Source organism: Nuphar pumila, chromosome 17 (genome assembly GCF_984573655.1).
Source record: "Nuphar pumila chromosome 17, dmNupPumi1.hap1.1, whole genome shotgun sequence".
Lineage (NCBI taxonomy): Eukaryota > Viridiplantae > Streptophyta > Magnoliopsida > Nymphaeales > Nymphaeaceae > Nuphar > Nuphar pumila.
In genome coordinates, this window is record NC_143265.1 from 50,922,112 (window position 1) to 50,934,797 (window position 12,686).

General features: G+C 35.9%; 1 protein-coding gene across 1 annotated transcript in view; it reads right to left on the minus strand.

The window, feature by feature from the left end:
* Positions 1 to 6,875: 6,875 nt before the first annotated feature.
* Positions 6,876 to 12,686, minus strand: part of GONST3 (golgi nucleotide sugar transporter 3) — a 92,963-nt gene continuing 87,152 nt past the window's right edge. The window contains exon 2 of the mRNA XM_089993191.1: positions 6,876 to 7,105. The gene's annotated coding sequence lies outside the window, so the exon portion shown is untranslated. The remainder of the gene's footprint in view (positions 7,106 to 12,686) is intronic.

Below are 12,686 nucleotides of genomic sequence, written 5' to 3' on the forward strand. Positions count from 1 at the left end.
TTGAAGTAAATAAAAATGCATACATTAGGACCGTACAAATATGGACATCGCATGTACTTCTCTACCTAAAAATACGTGCAATTTTTTGGTGAATCTGAATATATGAGAAGGCTTGTTGGTGCCTCGATATTTATGTTGAAGGTATGTGTGATATGTGGTTCTGACGATATAGGGGGGCAGCGAGATTGCGGTGAAGCACCTCGTGTGGGTGCAGTTATGAGCGGCAGGCGAGTCAACTGAACAACAATGGTCAGGATGCTCGATTGGGCTAAGCTAGCTTGGGATCTTGCTTGGCTGGGCTAAGCTCAGTTGAGCTCTGCTTAGTTGGGCCAAGCTTGCTTAAAACCGAAAGGGGGTGGGGGTGAGAGGGGCGTGGGAGGAGTCATGCAAGGGGGAAGAGAGGGATGCAATCGGCTCGGCCGACTGCTGCTGCTACTATTTGTAGAAAATAATAGAGGAAGGAGGCAGAGGGGGTTTAGGGCTTGGTGGTCATCGGCTGGAATGGGGTGGCCCAAGGGAGAGGTGGCACCAGGACGGTGCCATTGCTCAGGGAGGAGGGTCGGCACTAGGAAGGTGCTGCAACCCAAGGAAGGGGTGGCACCTTGTGGTGGTGCTGCTTCCAGGTGGAGGCAGGAGCATGATGCTCCCATTTTCACAGTAGACGAGAGAGGGAGGTGGAAGAGGGTGGGTCGACCACCTCCTCACCTACAGTGAGAGAGGGAGAGAGGGAGAGAGCAAGAGGGGAGAAAGAAAACATGAGAGAGATATAATTGCATGAAAGAGAGAGGGGGTTATAGGGTTTTAGAAGGGAGGGGTTGCGTGAATCGTGGAGTAGGGGTGATGGGTTTGGGTTGGGTCCATTTGGATCCAACCCCAACCCATGTGGGTTAAGGGATGTGAGTAAGAGATTTTGGGTTGGGTCCACTTGGATCCAACCCAAACCCATATGGGTTATGGGGGTTAAAGTTCTTGGATCCTCTCCTAGATCCAAGCCTACTATGACTTTCAAATCTACTGGGTCTAACTTACTCCAATTGGATATTCCAGACTCAAAATTACATAGGTTGTTTTTATCAAATCCTTACCAAGATCTAGATATGAATACCTCTATCGACCTCGTAAATCTAAGTTTAATAATTGGATAACCTAGATTCTCTCACTTAAATAAACTATTTAATTTTATTAATTAAATATGCTTAATAATTAATAGCTAAATAATTTATCCAAAAAATAGTAATATGATAATTTAACTAAATGCTCAAATAAGTGCCCAAAAACTCTTTTTATATATTAAAAAATTCTAAGAAATTTATGAACTTTACAGTATTGGAGTAGAGGAATTTGGATTCTATTAAATACATAAGTTGATAGTCAACTCCTTTAAGCATAGCCAAACTGGAGTAAATGGAGAGAGGTAGAGGGATTGCCTCTTTTTGACTCGGCTGACTTTCTTTTTTGTTGAACCAACCTTAGTAATAGGTATCATGGTCTACTTTAGAATGACTTGCACATCTTCAAGCTCTACATAGATTTGTGGTATAACCACCACATTAAATTGCCTTTCTTGAGAGAATATTCCATGGCATGGAATATGCACTTATTCAAATGTCCCAACAATATTAAGTTGTTGATGACCAGAAAAAGGGTTTTGGGATATTCCCATATCCCTATTACTTGTCGGTTATCAAGATAATCTTGGATAATATGCCTCAATGTAATGTATTATTTTGTGTAATGACCTAATGCTTTGTGAAACTTGCAAAACTATGAGGGATCCTTGCCCTTGAAGTGAAAATCATATTTCATTTAGATCCAATTAAGTTCCTTTAAAAAAAAATGGTTTTGATGGAAAGAATATCCGGATGGCATGTCTTATGAATTTCAATTTAAAGTATGTTCCTTAAAAATCAATTAAGTGCTAAGCTCTAGCCAATCATCTATCAAATTTACATCTAGATGATAAAACAAGAATCAAAGATGATTTCCCTGATGAAGACATCCTGAATTTGGAAGAAGACAATGATATTTGGGAATTGTATTTTGATGGATTGAGAAATGTTAATGGATTAAGAATTGGAATTGTGATCATAACCCCAAAAAAGAAAGAATGTCATATTCATTAAAACTAGACTTTCCTTGCACACATAATGATGTAGAGTATGAATCTTTGATCCAAGGATTAAATATTTTGATTGAATTGGGAGTTAAGAAAGTGAATGTATCGGGAGATTCAATGTTAATCATCAAAAAGGTCATTGAAAAATGGATGATGAAGCATGAGAAACTGATTTTATACAATAAAATTGTTAAAGATCTCATAATAAAATTTGATCTTTGTAATTTGTCCCACACTAGAAGAGAAAATAATCAATTTGTGGATGGTCTAGCCAACCTTACATCGAATATGAAATTGGAAAAGATCAAAAGTATCGATCATTTGAAATTGGAAAGATAGAAAGACCATCTTTGGAAGGGAGAAAAGAAGTAGCCCAAAAAGAAAAGAATGAGAAAGTTAATTTGGCATAAATAGATGACGAAAAACCATGGTTTTATGATATAAAGAATTTCTTGAAGAAGAGAGAATTTCCTGCAAAAACTACTTCTAGAGATAAGAGGCAACTCAGAGAAATGACAACTAAATATTTCATCATGTCAAGAGTTTCATACAAGAAAGAGTATAATAAGGAGCCCTTGAGGTGTATTGATAAAAAAAAGGCTCAAATCATAATGAAAGAATGTCACAATAGAATTTGTGAAAGGTATATTGTCTCTTGCAGGATGGCAAAGAAGTTACTTTGGACAGGATATTATTGGCTGACCTTAGATTTAGATTGCCATACCTATGTCAAAAGATGTCCATAATGCCAAATTCCTGGCAACATCATTCATGCATCTTCATCAACATTGTATTTTGTTGCATCACCTTGGCCTTTTTGCATGTGGGCATTTGATTTCATAGGACCCATATACCCTACAGCTTCAAATGGTCATCAATACATCCTCATTGCCATTGAGTATTTCACCAAGTGTGTAGAGACTATCTTATTGTCTAGTGTCTAAGGTCAACATGTTTCATCATTCATTTATAAAATTCTTGTCATTTTTTAATTCCAAAAGATTTAGTTTTTGACAACGACACTCATTTTAAAAATAAGAATATTGCAAAGATTTATAAAAATTTCAGCATTTCTCAATATTTTTCCAGTCCCTATTATCCTCAAGGGAATGGACAAGCTGGGGCAACTAATAAAACCTTGGCTGGCTATGTCCTCTTCTATGCAGATATAGTGTTTTGGCTATATCTCGCAAATTGTATGTTATATCGATGTGCAATTTAGTGTGTAGGAAAGCTATTATCTTCCTCTTCAAAAACAACTTTGAGTTCAGAGTCAAAATCAGCTATTTGATTAGTCAAAAATTGACTTGAAGTTGGTTATACTTTCCAAAATCATTTTCTTGAAACTAAATTTTGTTTCACTCAAACTTTTCACTTTGATGTCTGATCGAAGTAATTTTTTTTTAGTTGAAAAACTTAAAACCTCTAGTTATTAATGAAAACATTTAGAGGATGTAGTATTGAAAATTAAATATGGTAAAAACTGAGTTTTGGCCAAAATGCTTTGAAATATGCTTGAATTCATTGTGGTGGTTTTAGAAAAAGGGTTTTCTCTCATGATTCAAAGAAATTATGCCCAAAGTACTAATCAACCTTCCACAAAAAGGGCTCTTCGCGAAGTGTCTCTCTCCTTTCATGTGAGGATACTTCAGGTTCACATCCGAAAGCTTTAGAGTACAAACAAACCATCCCATTTCTGACGAGTCATCGAGGTGACTCTAATGTGTCAAGGCCAATATTTATGTTAGTTAGAAATCCAAAAAAAATTGGGTGTCAACAAATGCCCCACTTTAATATCGAGCGTGCAAAGCTCGGTTGATAACAAAAAAGTTGACACACCCAAAAATTGATCCAGTCAAAGCTGGAGGTTCTCTTCGCAAGAGAAGAATACATAGTCAGAGATAATGTGAAGTTGGTGGGGGTTTGATTTAGCATAATTTTGTTTGAATACTTCTTTACTCGAGGGTTACGACTACCTGAGCCAAGGTCATGTTGAACTTGTGTCGGTGCTCAACGATCTGTTGTGTTGGCTTTACTAGGACAAGTAAACAACTTGTTTCATAGGAGGGTGCCCCGAAGATGGGGGTCTTGCCAACGACCAACCATAAGCAAGAAAAGATACTTTTAATTTTTTAGAGAATTTGGTTGAAATCTTTGTTCTTGAATTTCTTTTCTTTTGTTGAGAAACTTGCAACTTGTAGTGGATACTCTATTAAAGCTCATGGGGTTCTTGTCTCATGGATAACTCAGACAATGAACATGTCTAAAATGTGATGACTTGTTCTGAGAACAAGGTTGAAAGACATGGATGTCTTTCCAAAAACATGTTTGCAAAGGTATAGAGATACCTTCGGGGAAGAGGGGGACCCTCTGAAGATTTTCATGATGTAATCTTGATTTTTTCTTGCATTCTTTTCAAAGATTTGATCACGACTTTAAGGTTTTCGAGATTTTTGATGTTTTTTCTAAAATTTTCATCATTTTTTTTAATAGTTTTGTAATAACTTGAGGTTTTAGATTTTTGAATGATTTTTACCCCTTTTATGGTTCACTTTCTCAAAAAGATATTCGTGTTGGGATAAAAGTGAAGAAAAAATGGTGATGGAGGTTTTAGATGCTTACCTTTTGAGCAAATCTGTGATGGGACAAAGGTAAGGATTTTCAAGAACCTCGAGGAATATTCACTGGATTTTAAGGATTTGTGTTTGAAATTTTATCCCATATAATTGATTTTCTTTGTGTACTTATTTCTATCGTGATAGGATGCAATAATTTTAATAATTTTATTAAAAAAATCATAGATTTTATAATGATTTTTTAATCATCTTTAGGATTTTTTATGTTGAGATATTTTTTCTTTACTTTTCATGATTTTTGGTGATTTTCAAGGATTTCTCGTGACCAATGATGGAATTTTTGTCAAGAATTTCCAATTTTGATGATTCTTGAATCATTATTTTTGAATTTTGATGCTTCAAAGAGAACATTTTCCTTGATTTTATCAAAATGTTCAAGGATTTTAGATGAATTATGCAATCTTTATTTTTAGGGATTTTCCTTGAATTTTTTGGAAATTTTCTTATATATTTTTATTTTCTATGATTTTGTTATGATTTGACTTTAATTATTTTCCTTTATATTCATTCTTTGACGCATGAATAAAAGGAGAAAAATAAAATTGAAAGATTCTGATTTGCTTGGAAAAATAAAAGTTTTTAAGCATTTAGAAAACATTTTGAGAGGATTTTGCAAAAGAAAATTTTGAAATTGGTGGGTTTTTTGGTCAATTTTTTTGAAAATGGGGTCAAATTGGATTTTTAGGAACATTTTGACAGCTCAAAGGGCATTTTTGCCAAGAGCTGGCGACAATATTACCCCCAATCCTATAAAAAGTGCTTGGGAGGGTTGGCTTACCTTAAAAAATGTGCACTTTTGGTCTTTCTCTTTCATTTTCCTCTCTTCTTTTTTTCATATCTCCCTCATCCAGATTTTTTTTTTCGAGATTCTTGGATAGATTTTCCACACAGTATGGTGCTTTAGATATAGGAGTTATACCAGGCTCCAAATCTATTAATAACTCCACGTCTCTTGGTGGCGATAAACCAGGCAAATCCTCGAGAAACACATGTGTGAACTTGTGAAAGGCCTTTACATTGTGAATCAATACCTTCTTGTAGTTCAAGGCAACCATTCTAGTGAGGAACATTTGACCACCATAATGTATGAACCTCAAGGCTTTCATAGAAGAAATCACTCTCCCATTACTAGAGGGTCGAACAACACAAAACTCGATTAGGAACTGACCAGGTCTCTCCAACAAGGCCCTGTGCCCACGACACTCCAAACTAGTGAAGTGCTCACAAAGCCAATTCATCCTCAGAATAACATCAAAGTCCATCATCTTGAGAAGGATGAGGTTCACTGAAAACACCTGACCTTCGATCGATATCGCAACTCTGAGGAGATGCAATATGTAATATGTCCTCGCTCCTAAAAGTGTGGCTATCGCCACACAACTATCCATCTCAACCGTTGGAGTGTCCAACAACTGAGTGAACACCTTTAACACAAAGAAATATGGCGCACTAGAGTCGAATAACACTCGCACATAAAAGTCAGTGATGTTAAAAGTACCTTCAATAACTTGATGACTCAAGTTTGCCTCGTCAGTTGTAGTCGTGTACACACAGCCCACAATCCTCTTCTATTGTTGGGCCTGCTGGGACTACTGATGTTGAGGATGTTGGAGTTGTATCTGCTGCGGTAACATCTATTGTTGCAAAGGTTGAGGAGCAGTCAGTCTCCTCAAACAAAACCTAATATAGTGGCACTTATGGCCACAATATAAACATGCACCCGTCTCTCTGGGACAAGGCTATCTCGCATGGTCCATCTGGCATCTCCAAGCAGATTATCTTTGTTGCTTCTGTGATTGCTACTACCTGCCCTTGAATCTCTGATGCTTTTGATAGGAGGGTAGCCTCTGATTCTTTCTTTGTTGGTTCTTCTAGAAGGGTTTCTTAAAGGACTTTTGGGAATCCTTCTTCATTTTGGAGGATGATGGGGATAACTCAACCTTGCTCTGATTCTTCTTTGAGGACCTCCAATCCTCATCAATGATGTTGGTTGCCTCAATCACCTCCAATTGTAACACCCCAAATTTTGTATCCCAAAGATCATGATTTTTTTGAAATACTTTTATGAAATTGCAGTGAAAAACTAAATGTGACAAAAACTTGGCATGTTACTTTTTTATTACTTTTACATCCACACATGCAATAAATTCATAAATTAAACATTCACAAACTAAATATATGTCTATTACACCCTATAATTAAAATAATGATGGTCCATTTAAAATTTAAATAAATGACCAGAGTTTCGAGCATTCTAAAATGCTCACAGACAGAAAACACTCAAAGGATGAGAAATGGCTTGGCTCGGTCTCCATCGCAACCTCCCACCATCGCGTGTGAAATCACTCGCTACCTGAAAATATTTTAAATCAATAGCGTCAGACAAACATGTCTTAGTAGAGTAGAGCTATTTAGAACACATAAACAAGAACCAGTAAGCAAGAATTACTTTGATTTTCCATATATTTAATATGATTAAATGCAACATAATATATAAACATCAATTTCTAAAATATCATTCAGGCATACATTTGCGAAGATGCATTCAATAAGTCATTCACTTAAACATGAATATTTAAAAATGCATGAACAATTAAAAATGCATGCACTTACCATCGTAGAAGCTAACTTTATGCATGAGCCATTTATTAGCTTTAATTACGTTTTCTTTCTTATATAATGCATGCCATGTCTATCTAATGCATAATTAAATTAAGTTACAATTTCTTATCCCTGTGGGTATAAACACAGACAATAGTCCTGGGTTAAGGCCATGGTAAAGATGACCTTTTCAATCAAGGGGTGGCTTTGACCTGGTCGGGCGCCATTCGCTAGTGTCAGGTGAGGGACACCAAGAACGAGAGAAGTTTTCATACTACCATCCTGATGCATTAGATTTTACTCATGAGATTATGTACCTCTACACTACAGTCTAATGTGGAGGGATCCCCTATCTTTATCGTTGGGGAGGAACAACCTTCCGTGCTCAATTCGATACCCACAAATACAAACTAGTACCACTTACCTTCTCTTAGAATGTATCAATCTTTTAATGTTATATGTTTAGCTTTTAATTACTTATTTTACATAAAACATTCACATAATAGTTTTATTCAAAGAATTCAGCCACTTTAGGTCCTATGGAAGCACATTTGAAATATTTAGTTCGATATCATTGCATATGCTTTATTCTTTTCAAAATCATGCGTATATGAATAAACAAGGCAATGAAGTTTCTTAAAAAATAAATGCATCAATTTATTCACATTGATAATTTCATGTACATGGCAGTTATATGAAAGAAATTACAGCATGTACAGTTCATTAACATTTTCCATTAATTCGCAATACAGATGCCTTGGTCCCTTAATTAGTGAAAAGCCATAAAGGCAAGCTTATGCATTCACTTAACATTCAGTTCATGCCCTATGGATGGGCACATAATTCCCTGCAGAAAATCTACTTTTGACAATGCATATATAGTCTGACATTCTTTTGCAAAGGCATGCATAACTGTGCACAAAATATGCAAGTGTTTGATAGTTGGTTCCTAAATCGATTTCAAACTTGTAAAAACCCAACTTTGTTCAACTGTTACAAAGGTTACAAAAAATTTTATAATTAACAGTCAGAGCTGAATTTCTCACAGTTTGTAGAGAATCTTGTTGGCTTTCCTATGCCATAAACCGTTCATAAAAATTCATCTGAATGAGGGAATTACGAACGTTTTGGTGTAGACCTCTACTTTTCTGTTTCGACTTTTACCAAACAGTGCTTAATCCATAAACATAGCTTAAAATTTTATAGTAGTTTAAAATTTTGTTAACTTTCCAATGCAACAAACTTCTCATAAAAACTCCTCCAAACGAGTTACGGGAAATATTTTTACTAATTAGATGTCAAGCCAAAAATAAGTAGTTACGGGAAATATGCATTCGGGTGGACCAAAACAGGCCACCAGAATTCATAATTTCAAAATATTTTTACATGAACATATAAAGAAAATTCATAAAAACCATAAAACACTATTTTTTTTTAATCTACCTTAGACATATCTCATTTTCGCAGTTGTTAGGCCAAAAAATAGACATGTCTCCTCGAAGCCTATTTCCTTAAAAATAGTTTCGGTAAAATTTGCAATAAAGCATATGAAAACACAAATTTTACCATTTAAAAAAATCATGCTAATCTTTACAGTACAATCACATGATCATTAACTACTATTTCTAATTAAGATTTGAAGGAAAATAATTAGGTATTATACGTATTTTCTAAAAATTACAGATTTTATTTCTAACAAAACTAATAGCACACATACATGTTTTTTTTTTACTTCACTAATTCAACTACTTTTGGAGGTGAATCTATTTCTTCTAAGAGAAATTGAAGTCAAGCCCTTATTCTTAAGTCCAATATGATTTTCTTACATAAGTTCATGTTTTATTATTTTATCAAAAGTTTGAATCGGGTTCTTAAACTCGATTTTAGAGAAATCAATTTTTAGAGGGGGTTTTCCTTTGAAAACTCCTTTCTATCTTATATTTCGACAACCCTAAGCCAAACCCACGTGTGGGAGGCATGGTTTAGGGTCTGTCCTTATAAAAAATTGGAGGAACTCGTGCCTACGAGTTTCAATTTATGTATAGAAGATAGAAATCCCTACCTCTTTAGTGAACTTCAACCATGAACCGGCTGCCCAAAGCGTGTGATGACCATGCCAACAGACTCCTTGTGCTCCTCACACACATGTGTGTACTCCTTGTTGGGCCAAGAGAGGATGCACAAGGAGTATGTAGGGAAGAAGAGAAGAAAAAGAAGGGAAATAAGGGAGCAAGCGGAAAAAAGGGAGCAAAGAGGGGGAAAATCTTCAAAATATCAAATAGCAGGGGCATGAGCCCCTCCTGTGTCTTGTAAGGGCAGTGTTAAGGCATACACATGGCACGTGTAACTGTTGTTGTGCGTAGTACTGCGGTGCGCATGGGATGCGTGTAACCGCTGCAGCACGTAGCACCGCAGCACACGTGGGGTGTGCACAATTGTCACCAGGCTAACGAACATGTGAGAATCACGCGGCCTTGCTGGCTGTGTGGGTCTGCTTCACGTGTGCAGGAAGTGAGGTTGTTGTGGAAGGCGGTCTAAACCTATAGCATGTGGTCGGGGTCGTGCAAGACTTGTTCAAAAGTGGCGTTAGTGGGGCAAGGCTACGACAATGGGGTGAATGATTTCAAGACACATCAATAGTGAAATGACACCCTACCAAAAATTGTGAAAAATTATGAAAATTGCTCAAAGAAATTATGGGTATTACACCACAGTGTCTCGGGTTGCTCCATGAAGACATTAATACGCAATCCATCGCAAAGTCCCCATGCTAACTTCAGTGCTCAGGCCTTATCAGTGGAGAATGTGTTAGAGCAGTACCACTCCAAATGATGAAACCTGCTCGTGTACCCGATTTTTCCTTGAAGAAAGGGGATCCAAATTCATAAACATCTTGTACGTAATTCCCTGTGTTGTTTGTGGTTATGCCTGGATCTGGGTTTGCACAGTCTAGGTGAGCTTCATGAGGGCTTATAAAATGAAGTCCCTTTGGATAATCCAATCTCCTAGATATCACAACATCTAGAAAAAATAATCAAATACCTGAATCACCATAAGAGCCCTCGGCTAAGTTACGATGCACTAAGCAAACAATCAATCACTACAATTACAAAGTCAATCTACCATAAAAGCATTATCTACCAAACCTCTACCCACTCTAACCAGGTTAGGCAGTTGACGGGATGCAACACTTGAGCTTTTGGATCAGATCTTGGACCATTATTGAAACTCTGCTCTGATACCAAGTCTCTAACGACCCCAAAAAATTAAGCCATTTTTTTTTAAATAGAACACACAACAGACTAACAAATTTTCAAATTTTTGAAATCATTTTGAGTAAAGCTCATCACATAGTGGAAGTAATACATTTTCACAAAAAAATGTTTGTATTGATGTGTATGATAAGTTTACAAAATTATAGTGGTGAACTTCAATAATTTTTTACAAAATTTACACTATAAATATTTTTGATGAAAACCCAAAATACACACAGAGCTCCAAGGAATAGAAAAATCCATGATCCAGCTCTAGGTATACTCCAGTTCATCGCATTCATCGTCATCGAACCCACCTACTTGTGGGTACCTGAAAAAATGAAAAAAAAAGCAAACGTGAGACAAACAACATGTTTCAACAGGTAACACAATCACTCATCTCACGATAGCGAACATGGATAGGTCGCCAAGCCAAACTGGTCTCCAATAAAGTCCAAGGCTAAACAAAAGTCTAAGTCTTGACTCCCTGTGGGATTTGACTCAACACAACTCCTAGCCCAAGAGGTAACACTACGAACCATGCACAACCTAAATGCATGTATATGTTTCTCTATTTAAGTTCTTTTGCTTTCTATAAAATGCACATAAACAATTATTTAATTTTGATAAGATTATTGTTTTCATGATGGTACCATTGCTCGGACCGTTATAGGCTCACCGGTCTACATGGGAGTGTATTTTCAACTAAGTTATTTTACATATTTTATTTTTAACCCCACAAGAACTTGGTTACAACAATACCAAGGTCCGAAACCCTTTATTTAGGTGTTTCTTTCCTTAAAAAAAGTCATAGTGTATTACCGCTAGTGTACGTAGCTGAACTTCCAACAAAAAGGAGTTTGTGTTCTCCAAGCCACCGTTGTTAGGGACTGGTCCATCATAGTATCCAAGGGGGGGGGGGGGGGGACAACAACAACACACCACTAGCAGCTGAGAAGGAGTCTGTTGTCAACTCAATACATCCCACAGGGTTAGTGCAAACTCGCTCTCAAGAAAAATACAATTACCCCATCTTTTAGGGCATAACTAAACTGAATTGTGTAACTTGTTTTATATTTAATTAAAATTCATTTTAAAATTTAGTTCACATCGTACCCTATAGTACACAGGGCCTTGCCCAACAAGCTATACTGAAATCTCTAACTTAAGAGAAAATTGTCTTTAATGAAGTTAGTGCAATCACCTCATTGCACTCTTAGGTCTCCTTCGTGCTTGAAGCCTTAAGCTCAATGAGTCTTTACTGCACCGTACAATAGGCTCAAACTTAAGAAAATCATTTCCCAAGGTCTAACGAGAAAATTGGAAAACTTTGTAAACCTCAAGTTTGCGAGACCCAAAACTCAAGTTTACGAAGATCCATACAAAAATCCAACGAACAACCACTTACCTTAACTAAGTTCAACCCACACACACACACACACACACACACACACACACACACACACACACACACACATATATATCAAACAGTTTACGTTATGCTTTAAATCTTTGAATGTATCATTTCTATTTTTTTTTTTAATAAAACCTAAAAATCTTCATAAACCACATTCGAAGCATGATTTTGTAATGAAGTGTATGTTAAGCTCTTTTTTTTTAAATTAAACTTAAGGTTTAAATTCATTTCCTAAGTTCCTATCATTCACAAACATTTTTAAAAAAGAACTCCTTTAATAAAATAAAATCCTAAATGATTTCAAGGGTTTGAATTAATTGAATATATATATATATATATATATATATATATATATATATATATATATATATATATATATATATATATATATATATATATATATATATATATATATATATATATTTGCTCTAGAGTTACGCATTCGTATATATATATATACATATATAGGGACAAGTACACATACATATACCTATACATGTATATATAGCCTCATACATGTACCTTGAAATTCTATCATTCACTGAATAATTTTCTCAAAAATTTCGAGGGTCGTACACCCTACCCTCCTTAAAAGGATTTCGTCCGCGAAATCACAAACACAAAACAACAAAAAGGTAGGGATAGATTTCCCCATACTAGCT